Genomic DNA, 16674 nt, shown 5'->3' with positions numbered 1-16674 from the left:
AAGTTTGAAAGTGTTGTTGCCAAACTTTTTATTGGCAGTTGTAGTGCTATGAACTCTTGCGGTTTGGGTTTCAACTGAAAAAGCATAGTATTTAAAATCAATACAAAAATAATGCAAACTTCCAGGATAAAAATATAACAAGTAAGTTTACTGATAAATTTAGGAACACATATGGTGTATTATATTAAGAAAATAGAATTCTCTTACAGAATATTCTAATATATTATCTTAATTATACGTTACTCCACCATATTTCTCAATAATTCTTAAGGTTTGGTTGTATGGAAAAATTTTATTTACAGTACTTATTTGTCTTCATACAATTTGAGGAAAAAATGTGGAAAGAATGATGGGAATCCCTACACCAATCATCAATAATCCATTATCTATGCTTTCAATACTGTGATTTAAAATTGTTCTATAATAATTAAGCACTATAACCAGAAAAAATATTGTGCCTTACCTCTCTGTGCTAAATATTTAGATTTTTTTGATCAACTTCCAGTAATGACAACAAATATTTGAGTATTTATGTCTCAGAAACTTTAAATATCTTCCTTCCTTCCTTCCTTCCTTCCTTCCTTCCTTCCTTCCTTCCTTTCTTCCTTCCTTCCTTCCTTTCTTCCTTCCTCCTTCCTTCCTTCCTTCCTATTTTGGGAATTGAATCCAGAAGTGCTTAACCTCTGAGTTCCATTACCAGTCTTTATTTTATTTTAAATTATTTTATTTTATTTTATTGTGAGACAGTGTCTCACTAATTTGTTTAGTACCTCGCTATGTTGCTGAGGCTGGCTTCAAACTTATGATTCTCCTGCCTCAGCCTCCTGAGTTGTTGGGATTCCAGGCTTGGAGGCTAACTTTTCATATTCTTTATTTCATCTTTATCAACTTGATATCATTGTTCACACTTTACACCTGAGGAAATTGAGACTCAAACTAATTTGTTTTTGAGCTTTGTAACAGGATTTGATTAGCATTTATAAAATATATTTCTACCTAACAGTGACCCCATCGTAAGAGATTAATTCGAAAACATTTCTACACTAATTTCACTATCTATAAAGGAATATTCATATGAACAGCTGATCTTTTAATTCAATCTTAGAGAAGTGTTTATTCATTAATAAATTTTGTTTTCTGATTTAAAAATCATCTTTTCATCTTGCTTTTTTTTCCTGCAGGTAAACTAGAAATTTGTACTTTTTCTGCTAAAAAACAAAAAACAAATAAACAAAACACATGAAATGACAAATTCTTTCTTATAAACTGCATTCTCTGATTTTCCTGTCAGCCTGCTTCAAGAAAATTCATGTGCTGAATGTGCTTGCTCGCAGTTTGGCCCACATCAAATGGTTGTTTAATCCAAATATCTGAGCCGCAAACTGAGCTGATCCTTCTGGAGAAAGTATGGTAAAGCAACCAAGACCACTGGGTAATCGAAGTGCAGACCACACATCCTGAGCTCCCCAGTCTGGTGTGAGGGGAGGACAGTTGATAACTGGATATACAGTGTTACTAGACATCACTGGGCCCAAACCATTGCTTCTACCTGCCACTGCCACAAGTACAGTAGGAATGCCATCCCCTTCATACTCAGCTTTAATCCTCAGAGTTTCATCTGGTCCTTTATGGGCAGATGTTACCCAAAGTTCACAGGGAATTCCATAATTTCCACAAGCCTTCTTGATTTTTTCACAGTGGCTGAGATCAGAAGTTGAACCCATCAGTACTACAACCCTGCACTGATTTTCTGACTTCAGAAGCAACTCTACTCTCTCTGCAACCCACTCAAAGGTTTTCTTTACCATCTGGAGTCCTTCAGGAGTTACTTCTTTGAGGTTGCGATAAGACTGTCTTTCTGCTGGCTTCGATCCCCTGATGGCCAGAGTCTCCAGGAATCATTATCAATAACATCAGCAAGAACAATTTCTTTGGTGGTCACGTCAACACCTAATTCAATCTTCATATCAACCAGTGTACAGTTCTGAGGCAACCAGGATTTCTCCAATATTTCAAAAATAGCTTGTGTAGCATGACTCATGATATCCACTTCAGTTCAGCCTATAACAACGCCAGTCAAGCAAAGTTTTGCAGCAATTAGCTGTTCCTCAGAACACTGTGGATCATTATTGGCATCATCCTTGAAAAACATCTCCACTTTTGGTGGATAAAACTTGTATCCTTCCTTGACACCAGGATTTCTTTTGAGAAAAGAACCAGTTGCTATTCTTCTACAAACCCATTCAATTGGAATCATTTCACACTGGGGCGCAATGAAAACTGTTTCTCCATATTTTCTCGTGAAAGCAGTTTTGATACCTGCTTCTTGTAACAACTGAAAAATACAACTGGTAATTATATTGGAGATTGCTGCTTTTCCTTCCAGATGATTCTTTCTGGCTGCATTTCCTGCTGTAATCTGGTCCTTGAACTGCAGGAGGACTTTTCCTGGACTATCTACCAATTCTTAGACTTCTTTGGTTTTACTCTCATAGAGTTTCTTGCCAATGTTCAGTAACTACTTTGCTCCTTTTCCTCCATCCCACAGGATTTTGGAGAGTTTGGAGATGGCCGGGGTGCTTTGAGTCCAACGCACATCTCGCAGAGCCTGGGCCACGTGTGTGTGCACCTATACGCGCAGCTGCACAGAGGCCTGACACTGCTCAAGGTGGCTGAAATCAGCTGTGGAGCCCGCACTCACGGCCAGAAGACGCCGGGAATAGGGCGCCTGTTACTCACTTTCAGCTGTCACCATTGTAAGGAAATCCCAAGAAACCACGCCAGACAAGGAAATCACATAAGGGAATTCATTAAGCAAACAGAGTGTCTCCCTACAGGGTAAGAGAGAAAATGAGAGGAAAGGAAAGGGAAAGAGAAAGGATGCGTGCTAGAGAGAGTGTAAAAGCCAGGAGGATAGAGAGAGTGAGGAGGACAGACAGAAGAATGAGAAAAGATGGCGGGGAAGCTACAGTAAACGGTTGAATTCAGCCAGGCTAATGGGACCAATATCAGAGAAGGATACTTGCAAGCTGACTGATGAACCAATAGCTAGCTAGGATGTTCACAGATTGACAAGTGGTTGGGAGGTGGGGAAAATGGCTGCACCAGAAAGAGCAGCTTTGTATTACAGCCATTATCCTGAATCTCAAACTAATTTTTTAAAAATCATAATAGAATCAACAATCAATCCCATAACTCATTAAAAATGTTTTTCATCCCTGCTTTCTGGTTATTTAGCAGAAATTATATGCCACTGAACATATTGGAAGTGTCAAGTACAAAAAAGTCCACATAATAAACAAATATATTCTTTTTCCTGACACACAGCATATGTCTGGTAAAGACATGTACTTTCCCTATAGCCTACAGATGGTGTGTTTCTGTATTCTCTGCAATCTCAAGGCCTAATGTCCCCAACTGTCAAAAGTATTAGGTCAAAAGACTATAGTACACTTGTTAAGAACTTATTATTTTTAGTAATGCAGGAGTAGGACAGCGGTTCTAAAGATTGAAGAGGTTTTTGCTTGTCCTATGTGGGGGTACAGATGCAATGTGCATCTAGTGAGTGGAGATAAGAGATCCTTCAGAATATCCTGCATGTCACATGTCAGCCCCCCACAGAAAATCAGTATCTGGTCTAAAATGTGGAAGTGCTGAGGCTGAAAAAACATGGTGGATACCAATATTGGGTGTGCTGCTCCCAAATTAGTTCACTGGCCTGCTTTAAATCTTCTCTGAGACTTGGTTTCATCATATTTAAGAGGGATAGACTACTGCATGGTCAGTAGGCAGATGGAAAGTTTAGGTGGGGTATTGTGTACTGCACACTTGATACCATGCCAGAAACAAATAAATCACTACTATTAATTTGGACCACTACCACCTGACAGCATTGATTGTGGTTCTTATCCAATATATTTCACTATCTCATTGTAGCTGTGGGAAAATTAAATATTTTTAAATTAGTTTTTTTTTTATTTTTACAGACTGCATTTTGATGCATTGTACACAAATGGGGTACAACTTTTCTGTGGTTGTACGCAATATAGATTCACAACATATGTATAATCATACATGTGCATAGGGGAATGATGTCTGTCTCAGTTCACTGTCTTTCCTTCCCCACTCACTCCCGTCCCACCCACTACACAATCTAAAGTGCCTCCATTCTTCTCTTAACGTCCTCACTCCCATTATGTATCATCATCCACTTCTCAGAAAGCATTCAGCCTTTAGTTTTTTGGGATTGGCTTATTTCACTTAGCATTATATTCCCCAATTTCATCCATTTACCAGCAAATTCCATAATTTTATTCTTCTTTATGGCTGAATAGTATTCCATGGTGTATATATACCACAGTTTCTTTATTCATTCATCAATTAAAGGGCATCTTGTTGGTTCCACAATCTAGCTGTTGAGAATTGAGCAGCTATAAATATTGATGTGGCTTCTCTACTGTACTATGTTGATTTTAAGTCTTTTGGGTATAAACTGAGGAGTGGGATAGCTGGGTAAAGGTGGGTTCATTCCAAGTTTTCTGAGGAATCTCTATACTGCTTTCCAGAGTGGCTATACCAATGTGCAACACCATCAACAATGTGTGAGTGTTCCTTTTTCCCCACATCTACACCAACATTTATTACTTGTGTTCTTGATAAGAGCCATTCTAACTGGAGTTAGATGAAATCTTAGGGTGGTCTTGATTTGCATTTATCTAATTACTAGAGATGATGAACACTTTTTCATATATTTGTTGATCTATTATATATATCGCCGTTTGTGAAGTGTCTGCTCAATTCCTTAGCCCATTTATTGACTGGGTTCTTTGTAATTTTTGTGTAAAGTTTTGTAAGTTCTTTTTAAATTTTGGAGATTAGTGCTCTATCTGAAGTGTGTGTGGAAAAGATTTTCTCCCACTCTGTAGGCTCTCTTTTCACATTATTGATTGTTTCTTTTGCTGAGATAAAGCTTTTTAGTTTGAATCCAATCTATTTATTGGATTTTTGCTTTGATTTCTTACACTCTGGGAGTCTTGTTAAGGAGTTTGATCCTAAGCCAACATAATGAAGATTCGGGCATACTTTGCCTTATAATTGGTGTAGGGTCTCTGGTCCAATTCCTAAATCCTTGATACATTTTCAGTTGAGTTCTGTGCAGGGTGAGAAATAGGGGTATAATTTCATTTTAGTGCATATGGATTTCCAGTTTTCCCAGCACTATTTGTCTTTTTCTCCATTGTATGCTTTAGGCACCTTTGTCTAGTATAAGAAAAGTATACTTATGTGGGTTTGACTCTGTGTCTTCTACTATGTATCATTGGTCTACCTATTTTGGTGACAATACCATGCTGTTTTTGTTACTATTGCTCTATAGTAGAGTTTGAGATCTGATATTGTGATACTTACTGCATCACTCTTCCTGTCCTGGATTGCTTTGGCTATTCTGGGTCTTTATGCTTCCAGATGAATTTCATGATTGCTTTGTCTATTTCTATAGGGAGTATCACTGGGATTTTAATTGGAATTTTATTAAATCTGTATAGCACCTTTGGAAATATGACCATTTTCACAATATTAATTCTGGTTATCCAAGAACATGAGAGATCTTTCCATCTTTTAAGGTTTTCTTTAATTTCTTTCTTTGGTGTTCTGTAGTTTTCATTGTACAGGTCTTTCACCTCTTTTGTTAGATTGATGCTAAGTATTTTTAATTTTTTTGAGGCTATTATGAATGGAGCAGTTTTCCAAATTTCTCTTTCAGAAGATTCATCACTTATGAATAGAAATGCATTAGATTTATGCATGTTGATTTTATATTCCACTGCTTTGCTGAATTCATTTATTACTTCTAGAAGTTTTCTGGTGGAGTTGGTGGATCCTCTAAAAATAGAATCATGACACTGGCAAATAGTGATAGTTTGAATTCTTCTTTTCCTGCTTGTGTCCCTTCAAATTCTTCGGTCTTTCTAATTGCTCTAGCTAGTGTTTCAAGGATGATGTTGAATAGAAGTGGTGAAAGAGGGCATCCCTGTCTTGTTCCAGTTTTGAAAGGCAATGCTTTCAGCTTCTCTCCATTTAGAATGATGTTGGAAATGGGTTTAGCATAGATAGCATTTACAATGTTGAGGTATGTTCCTACTATCCCTCTTTTTCTAGTGTTTTGAACATGAAGGTGTGTAGTATTTTATCAAATGATTTTTCTGTTTCTATTGAAATAATTATATGATTATTGTCTTTATGTTTGCTGATGTGATGAATTACTTTTGTTGATTTCTAGATGTTGAACAAACCTTGCATCCTGAGGATGAACCCCACTCGATCATGGCGCACAATATTTTTAATATGTTTTTGTATGCAATTTGCCTGAATTTTGTTAAGGATTTTTGCATTTATGATCATCAGAGATATTGGTGTAAATTTTTCTTTCTTAGACGTTTCTTTGTCCGGTTTGGGTATCAGGGTGATACTGGCTATATAAAATGCGTTTGGAAGGTTCCCTCCTTCTCTATTTCATGAAATACTTTCAGGAGTGTTAGTATAAGTTCTTCTTTCAAGGTGTTGTAGAACTCAGTTGAGAATCTGTCTGATCCCGGGCTTTTTTTGGTTTGTAGGCTTTTGATGGCTTCTTCTATTTTGTCGCTTGAAATTGATCTGTTTAAATTGTGTGTCTTCCTGATTCAGTTTGGGAGGATCATATGTCTAAAAATTTGTCAGTTTCACTGATATTTTCTATTTTGTTGGAGTATAGACTTTCAAAGTAGCTTCTAATTATGTTATGTATTTCAATGGTGTTTGTCATGATCTATCCTTTTTCATCCCAAGTTCTAGTAATTTGAGTTTTCTCTCTCCTTCTTTTTGTTAGTGTAGCTAAGGGTTTATCAAATTTGTTTACCTTTTCAGAGAACCAACGTTTTGTTCTGTCAATTTTTTCAATTTTTTCTCGTTTCAATTTCATTGATTTCAGCATTGATTTTAATTATTTCCCATTTTCTACTACTTTTGGTGTTCTGTTCTTCATGTTCTAGGACTTTGAGATGCAGTGTTAGGTCATTTAGTTGTTGACATTTTATTCTTTTCTTGAATGCACTGCATGCAATGGATTATCTTCTTAGTACTGCTTTCATAGTGTCTCAGAGATTTTGATACATACTATCATCATTCTCATTTACCTCTAAGAATGTTTTTATCTCTTTCCTGATGTCTTCTATTATCCATGCTTCATTCGATAGCATATTATTTAATCTCCAGGGGTTGGAATAGTTTATGTTTTTTATTTTATCACTGATTTCTAATTTCATTCCATTATCATGTGATAGAATACAAGGTAGTGTATATACGTATATATATATATATATATATATACACACTAGTGTGTGTGTGTGTATATATATACACACACACACACACACACACATATATATATATATATATATATATATATATATATTTACTAAGGACTACTTTGTGTCATAACATATGGTCTGTTTTAGAGAAGGATCCATGTGCTGCTGAGAAGAAAGTATATTGTCTTGTCCATGGATGGAATATTCCATATATGTCTGTTAAATCTGTGTTATTGATTGAGTCATTGAGTTCAATGGTTTCTTTGTTCAGTTTTTATTTGGAAGATCTGTTCAATGGTGAGTGCAGTGTGTTAAAGTCACCCAGAATTATTGTGTTGTAGTCTATTTGGTTCCTGGAATTGAGAAAAATTTGTTTAACATACATCGATGCGCTGTTGTTTGGGGCATAAATATTTATGATTGTTGTCTTGCTGATTAATGGTTCTGTTAAGCAGTATGAAATGTCCTTCTTTATCCCTTCTGACTAACTTTGGCTTGAAGTCCACATCATCTGAAATGAGGATGGATACTCCAGCTTTTTTGCTGATTCCATGTGCATGGTATGTTTTTCCCCATCCTTTCACCTTTAGTCTATGGGTATCTTTTTCTATGAGATGAGTCTCTTGAAGGCAGCATATTGTTGGTTCCTTTTTCTAATCCAGTCAGGCAATCTATGCCTTTGGATTGATGAGGTTAGGCCTTTCACATTCAGGGCTATTATTGAGATATGATTTATATCCTGGTTATTTAGACTTATTTTCAATTTCTAACGTGTCTTGGTTTCTTCTTTGATTGACTTTATCTTTAGGGTAGTTCCTCCCTTTGCTGACTTACACCATTGTTTTTCATATCCTCCTCATGGAATATTTTACTGAGAATGTTCTGTAGTGCAGAATTTCTATTTGTAAATTTTAACTTTTATTTATCATGGAAAGATTTTTATTTTGTCCTTAAATCCAGAAGTTAGTTTTGCTGGGTATAAGATTCTTGGTTGACAACCATGTTCTTTCAGAGTTTGTTCCAGTCCCTTCTAGCTTTTAGGTTCTGGTCTGAGAAATCTGCTGATATCTGTATAGGCTTCCCCCTATAGGTAATCTGATGCTTTTCTCTTGCACCCTTTAAAATCCTATGTTTATTTTGAATGTTATTTTCATTTTAATGTGATTTCATGTGAATACGTTGTAATTTTGTACATTTGGTGTCCTGTAAACCTCTTGTACTTGATTTTTCATTTCATTCTTCACATTTGGGAAATTTTCAGATATTATTTCATTGAATAGGTTGTTCATTCCTTTGATTTGTTTTTCTGTGCTTTCCTCAATTCTGATAATTCTTATATTTGGTATTTTCATGATATCCCATAATTTTTGGAGTTTCCATTCTTGATTTCTTATCATCTTCTCTGTTTGGTCAACTTTATTTTCAAGATTAAATATTTTGTCTTCGTTGTCTGAGGTTCTGTATTCTAAGTGATCTAGTCTATTGTTGATGCTTTCTATGTTTTTAATTTGTTTTTTAATTTGGTTTATTGTTTCCTTCATTTCAAAGATTTTTTTTTCCAGAATCTCTATCTTTTTATTGAAATGATTTTTGGCTTCCTGCTGTTGTTCTTTCAACTGTTTATTGGAGTGATTGTTCATTACCTGCATTTGCTCTCTTATCTCTTCCTATGCTTCTTGGATCATTTTAATTATGTATTTTTTTTTCTGAACTCCTTTTCTGACATTTCTTCTCCGTGCTGCCATTGGATTGTATTAATGTAGAATCTTGGTTTGTTTAGAACATTTTCTTCCCTTGTTCTTTCATGTTGTTCACGTATCTTCCCCTCTAGCAGTGCAGATCTGCATATTGCAGTTACCCCCATAGGCTTATCATGATCCTGCAGTTTTCCAAACCTCTTCTTTAAGAGGGAGATCAACATTAGCAGCACCCAGTACAGACAACACACAGTCCTAAACAAATAACCCCTATAAAGCTGTTAACAGTATTTTCATAATAAACAGAGAGGATAATAAGGTCTACACTTTCTAATGGTGTACACAGAGGATGGGGGGTGTAGGATGTAACTGTCAATGAGATAAGAAGAGATTATGTAGAAGTACTAGATTATAGGAAGAGCGAGAGCAGAATCAAAAGAAGTTGGTTGTTAGCACAAGAAAAGGGAAAAAGAGACTTTGAGGAAAAAGGTAAACAAAAGGAAAATAAAGGAAGAAAATAAAAACTTAAAAATTTTTGAAAAGGAGAAAAAAAATCTACACTATAACAGTAATATACTATTTATACCTCCCAGTCTTCAGTAGCCTGATGCATGAGAAGTACTTGACAATGTGCTTCCAGTCTCCAAGGAGACTTCTCAGAATGGGATTTGCCCCACCTAAAGAGAGAAGCTTCCTCTTCCAGGATAATCCAAGATGACTGCACTAGCTTCCAAATGTGTTGGCAAATGGGGAGCCATGTCATGGGGTGTGGGTGCCAAGTCCATGTGGGACGTGGGCAGGCCCAGGTTCCTGAAGGCAGGGCATAGTTAGTTGGGCCGGGAACCTGGAGGTAGGGCATGGTCAGATTGGGCCAACAGTCCTGCAGGTCCAGGCTGTTGTTCCAAAATGGCAGCAGCTATGTGTAACCAAACCTGGGGGTACTGTGACAATGGACTTCCAGGTAATAGCCGACAGCAGGCTATCTGCCAGTGATCTGGGAGTGGCCTGCAGACCAACTCTGGCTAATTGGCAGGTGGATCTCAGGAGGTGGGTGATGGATAGGTGAAAGGCAGGTGATGAGCAGGCAAGAGGCAAGCAAATGGGCAAATGGTGGATGATAGGTGGCAATCAGGAATGATCCGCACTTAAAAAGTAGATAATATGCTGTCAGATGATGGGTGATTGTGGTGAATGAATGGGGTAAACAGCAGGGGATCGATGAGCAGCACAGACTGCCACACAGAGAAACAGATTTCCTCTGCTTGACTACCAAGTTACAGAGAAACAAGGAAGCAGCCTTTCTCTAGTCTGCCATCTTGGAATCTAAATTAAATATTCTTAAAATTATTTATATTATAATTAGCTTATATGGAAATACGGATTTAATTCCTTATAGTTTATTATGAGTAATCAACAATTAATTAAAATATTTTTCTTTTTAAAAAATATTAAATTAACATACTTTGATATTGGAAAATTTTGGATTACATAGAAGCTCCATTTTATTATATGAGCTACTTTATTTATTTTTTTTTTTTTAAAGAATTTTATAGGAATTTATCTGGCAGCTAACAGTTTCTGAGGTCTCAGGCCCTGGGAGAGCTGACTCCATTCTTCAGGGCTTAAGGTGAGACAGAACATCAAGCAAGAAGAGTGTGGTGGAGAGAAGCAGCTCACATGATGATCAAAGAGCAGAGGGAGAGACTAGACTCAGCTCACCAAATACATACACAAAGTGATGCCCCATAGATCCACGACCTCCAGCCACAACCTACCCACTTTCATTTACCACTCAGTTAATCACATTAGAGAGGTTAATTGACTGGGTAAGGACTTTCATAACCCAATCATTTCTCCTAGAAACTTTTGCACTGCTTACACCTGAGTTTTGGGGGATACTTTACATCTAAACTATAATATTCCACACCTGGTCCCAAAAGCTCATGACCATTTCACCATATAAAATACATTTTATCCATTTCCAGGTGTCCCCAATCTCAACAGTTCAAGGATTGCCCAAAAGTTGAAGTCAAAAATCTCATCTGAGACTCTGGGTAAACTTGCATGGTGAGTTCCTATAAATGTCAAAACCTATTTACAAGTATACAATATAAAAGTACAGAATAATCATTTCCATTCACAGAAATAGAGGCATAAAAAAATGATAGTATCAAAGCAAGACTGAATTCAAGCTGGAAAAACAGGTCCTATAGATCCTTGACCAGCATCTACGGGATATGGCATGATGATATTCTGTTCAAAGGTTTTCAGTAGCTCCACCCCTGTAACCTTGTTGGTTGCAGCGCAAGGGACCTTTCTACTGACTTGTCTCTGCTTAATTCCTGCAGCTTTCCTAGGATGATGTCCCACAATACTGATATTTCTTAACCTTAGGGATCTCCACTACAGCTTTGGCTTCTTCCTCACATCTCCATTTTTGCCTCTCTCAGGGGTTGCCCAGAGGGACTCCAACCCTGCTGCACTTTGGTCTCCCAGTCTTTCCTTAGAAGTTTGGTGGAAACCTCCATGAACCCTAATTTCAGCATCCTGAAATCTTGCAGAACTAGCACTAGATGCCAAGGTCTACCACCATCTCAAGCAGTAGCCAGACCTTCAGAGACCTTGGCTACAATAGCCTCTAAGTGCCTGGGTATTGAGCATGTTGAAAAAAAACTTCCTAGGCCCCATTGTGCAAGAAGGGTACCCCACTGCTCTCTTCTCAAGAAAAATTTTACCTTTACTTCTTTGAGTCTGAGATGGATATGATCTTTCCAATTCCTGAGATGCCCTCAAGTCATCATTCTTATTGTCTATAGGCAACACCTCTAGCATTTCTTCAGTGGTGGTAATGTCTTTAACAACTGCAACTTCCTTAGCTCAAGTTTACTCCCACCATTCAAGTTCAAGTTTTTCAAATCTTTCTGCTCTACTTTCTGCTACTGACTCTCAAAATAAAATTGGCTAGAAGCAGTCAGCAATATCCATGCCATCGCCAGACTGCTATGTGGTCTAGAAATTTCTTCCATCAGATTAAAAAGTCTGTCACTTTTAAAATCAGCCTCACAGAAAGTCTCAGGACAGAGGAAAAATGCAGACAACTTCTCAGTCAGGATGTAATAGGTATGGCCTCTAGTTCAATTACCAGTAGTGTCCTCCTTTTCCTCTAAAACCTTATGAGCCCAGTTGTTACTGTGCACAGTCCTGTTGGCATTCTGGTCTTCCAAGATTCCCACACAATCACTAATTGAGTGCTGCTTGCAAAAATCTGAAGAATTTCTAGCTTGCACTTCTAAGTATTGCAAAATTCCTACAACCAATTTAAAAAAATCTGTAAAAACTTCTGAACCACATGGTCAAGTGAGTCACAGTAATGACTCCACTTTTCAGTGCCAATTTCCATTTTAGTTAGCTTTTTTGATGCTGTGACTAAAGACTCAACAAGAACAATTGTAGAAGAGAAAAAGACTAAGGGTTTCAGAGGTCTCAGTTCATAGAGGGACGACTCCATTCCTCAGGGCTTGAGGTAGGCAGAACATCATGGCGGAAGAGTGTGGCAGAGGGAAGCAGCTCATGTGATGATCATGAAGCTACATGAACTAATTATATCACTAATGAAATATAACACTTTTTTTCACAAGTATCTATGCATGAACAGACATGAGTTTGTATGTGAATTAGAGTGTATATATCGATGTGTAATATATAATAAAGTATATTTTTATATTTATCTCTCCATCTGAGAGAGGCATTTAAGAAAAATTATTCCAAACTTCCTGTACTATCCTTATAAGGTTTGGATATTTTTCTTCAAAAGGGAAGCAAACTGAAATCTTAAGTTGAAAAATTCTGCTCTTTCCACACATGTGGTTACATATGTTTTCACTTATAGATGCATACGTAAAAAACATAATATACATATGCTATGGATATGTGTGTATTTAGGAAAATGTATTTATATGAGTCTGAGAATACTTTGATACCAAAACAAAAGTAAATGGGCAGATACACTGTGTATTTGAATTTTAAATATCTTTGAGGCCTAATATCAGAAATATGTTTTAGTCTTACATACACTTTAGGCATGGAAATAAACTTACAGTTTGCCTTTCTCCCTTCTTTCCCACCTTCCTATAAGCAGTTCCACAAATGTGTACTGATTGCCTAAAAATGGGTTAAGATTCCAATGGCACAAGTACACAGAATTTAGTAATGTGTTGTCTCTGCTTTCTTAGAGTATGCTATTTAGTATATATTATCAAAATGATGTAAATCTAACACATAAACTGATGTAAATAAGTAATGGGAGGTGTGATAAATGATTTATACACTCTACCACAGTACCAAAATGTAATTAATTCTTCATTTAAGGGTAGGGAATGATTCTAGGAGACAGAAAAAGTGAAGAATCAAATCTGGACATGTTAAATTCTTGCTCAGGTCTTTGAACTTACTGATTTGCTAAAAACATAAAAAATAACAAATCTTGTGTTTTCTAAAATATATACCTGACTTCCAGGGAAATACATTTTGGTTTTTTAATAAAATATCTACATTATTACCAATAGAACCGATTCCACACACACCTCAAAAAGTCAATATTTGTCAAATGTATAAAGAACAAAACCACCACAACAAAAATAAACAAAATACCTCCACTAGAAAAGTATCCAGTACTACTACACAGAGTTCATTCAGTCTTCCTTTAGATCTGCTATTCAATAATTGAAATTGGTGGAGACAAAAAGGATATTGGTGAATACATTCGTATTCTGAAAGATAAGAATGCAGTTAGAGGGAAGCACCATCTTTCAGCAAGCATTTTATAGTCATTTCTGCCTGGGGAAACCAAAGAGAGGCAAGGGCCTTCAGGTCACTGAGAGACTCCTTACGACAGATCTGAGCAGGTTGACTAGATTCACATGTGTATACTTTACAAAGAAAAAAAAGTAAAAGAAAAAATAGAAATGTCAGAAAACAACACGTGTTGGAACATTCGTTTTAATATTTTTTTTCATCATTTGCAATAGGCTCTGGCTCTTAAAGTTTCTAAACTATGCTTTCTGCCTCTGCCTCACTTTCCAATGAAATCATCTAATTTAATTTCCTCTCAGGGTATTCTGACATGACTGGGTCTATGATGAAAGACACAAAGTAGAAATATTTGTTATGTGGCCAGTTACCTTTTCTTGTTAAAGCTGCTCTAATGGGCTAACTGAAACTAATGTCTTACAAGCACCCCTGGGCACAACTGCACCTTTGCTTTCTTCAAACCCACTGTTCTCTTGTTAGCTTCATGCAGTTTTTGGTCTGGGTTCTCTTTTCATTTTCTTTTCAGTTACTTTATGACTTTTTTTCCCCTTCCTCTTCTCTCTACTTTTTGTATTTTCTTTTTGTTCTGTCATTTACATCTATTGTTTCTTCCAATTACATTTTTAAATTTTTATTTAATTTGTGTATTTATTCTTTTCACTTGTGCCTTCTGTTCTGTTTTGTTCTTCTTTTCTCATTTACTATGACACTGCTATTCTGGCTCCTTTTCCTGTTTTCTTCTATAATTAATTCATTTTCTCTTTCCTATTTTTCTTCTTAAAAAAATGCTTTGAAATGTACCCCATCTTTGGCATTAATCAACTTATCTTTGTTATTACATGTTTTTGACCACATGACTGTTTCTTCCTGATTGGCCCTGTTCGTTGCATATTACTTCCAAAGGACAAATGAACTACAAATATTTTGTTGCCTTGTATTTATTCACTTATACTATACTATTTACCTTCTCACCATTTCCATTTATTTTTAACATATCTGGTTCAAGAGCTAAGGGGGCATTTGGAGTCAGATAATGTATGTGACTGTTTAATTCAACAATCATACATAATAAATACCTTTGTTCTAAATTGCCTTTGTTCTGAATAAGTGAAATTGTTCTACAAAAATATGTAAGTGAAAAAGTGAATAATACTAACATGACAAGAACATGATTTTTTCAGTATACATACAAAACTAACTTGGATTAAACTTATTAAAATGTTGCAGTTAATCTTCTGTAATTGGGGCATTTTATGAAGGTCTGGAATTATTATTACTATTTTTATTTAAACAATTACTTGAAATTGTTTAACCTTTACCTTGTCACATGCCATTGTGATGTCATTTATGCAAATGTATGTAAAAGTGAAAACTAAATGATTTGTATAGGTGTGATGCAAAATAATTTTAGTAGAAAATAGTTAAATATTAGTAGGTAGGAAGAATATGAAATATGAAAAACTATGATTTTGGTACCTTCTGTCCTGCTATTCTGCTTCTTCCATATCACCCTTCTTGGATTAGGTGATTTTTTTTTTAGTGAGGTGAGCTTGAAATACTGCTTTATTATGGTGTTGATTTCCTAGTTGCACACACAAAACCAGATATCATTTTTCTGGGTGTAATTAACAGATATCTAAGAGCTTTATTTGGAATCTTTGTAGAAACCTCTTCTGAGGGAATGGAGGACAGGGCATGTCATCACTTCTGACAGGAGGTATTGAGAAAATCACAAAGGAATAACTGGAACATCAATTGATACCCCCACATATACTTTTATTTTGAATGAACAGATCATAAATGCTGCATAGAATACTAACAAAAAACATGGCAAAAAAAAAAAACCTGTATTTTCAGTCTATTTGGTCTCACAAATCTATTCAAGTCAGAACTACTATGGTAATATTTGTGAGGACAATTAAGAGCAGAAATAGAAGATGTAAGACCTTGTTTGATTTATGTTTCCCTTAAATTTATGAAATATATTGAAAAGTACTCTTGTATCTGTGTAAAGAAATCTAAAAATTAAGCCTACCCACAGAATAGGTAAATCTATTGGCAGATTATATCTGAAGAGGGGCTAGTTTCCAGACAGAACACCTACAACTCAACAAGGAAACAGTCCATTTTTTTCCAGTAATGAAGTTGGAACCCAGGGACACTCTACTGAGTTATATCCCCATTGCCATATTTAAAAAAAAAATTTTTATTTAACTTTTAATTTTTTATAGACTGCATTTTGATTCATTGTACACAAATGGGTTACATCATTTCATTTCAATGTGCATGATGTAGATTCATACCATTCGTGTAATCATACATGTACATAGGGTAATGATGTCTGTCTCATTCCACCATTTTTCATACTGCCCCTCCCACTCATTTCCTTCAACATAATCTAAAGTTGAATGGAGAGAAGAATGAAGCATGTCTTTTAAGTGAATGATACAAATGAAGAAAACAATTATTACTCAAAGAGATATAAACTAGACTCAGTTTTAAATCTCTGGACAACCCCAAAGGCCAAGTAATGAAGGTTAATTTGAGGAGAAAACTTTAAGGACAAAATAATTTATATAAATATGAGAAATAAATTCAGAGAAACCTGGAGTAGTCCAAATGTGATAGTCAGCTTTTCATGGCTATGACCAAAACACCTGAAAGAACAACTTAGAGAAGGAAAAGTTTATTTCTACTCACAGTTCCAGAGGTTTAATCTATAGTTGGCAAAGTTCATTGTTTTCTTGAGGAGAAGCAGAATATCATGCCAGAAGTGTGTGGGGAAGAAAGCTGTTCAGCTCACAAGAGCTGGGAAGAAGAGAGGA

The 16674-nt window shown here is 35.9% G+C and overlaps 1 pseudogene across 1 annotated transcript; it reads right to left on the bottom strand.

The window, feature by feature from the left end:
• Positions 1-957: 957 nt before the first annotated feature.
• On the bottom strand, positions 958-6323 carry LOC306658986 (bifunctional phosphoribosylaminoimidazole carboxylase/phosphoribosylaminoimidazole succinocarboxamide synthetase-like; annotated as a pseudogene). The gene is made up of 2 exons: positions 6291-6323; positions 958-2518 (listed from the first exon to the last, which is right to left on the bottom strand). The product of its transcript is annotated as a bifunctional phosphoribosylaminoimidazole carboxylase/phosphoribosylaminoimidazole succinocarboxamide synthetase-like (transcript).
• Between the last annotated feature and the right edge of the window lie 10351 nt (positions 6324-16674).

The sequence above is a fragment of the Sciurus vulgaris genome (genome assembly GCF_902686455.1).
Source record: "Sciurus vulgaris genome assembly, chromosome: 4".
NCBI classification, from domain to species: domain Eukaryota; kingdom Metazoa; phylum Chordata; class Mammalia; order Rodentia; family Sciuridae; genus Sciurus; species Sciurus vulgaris.
Note: the sequence above shows the minus strand (reverse complement) of the source record. Positions and strands in the feature narration are given on the sequence as shown.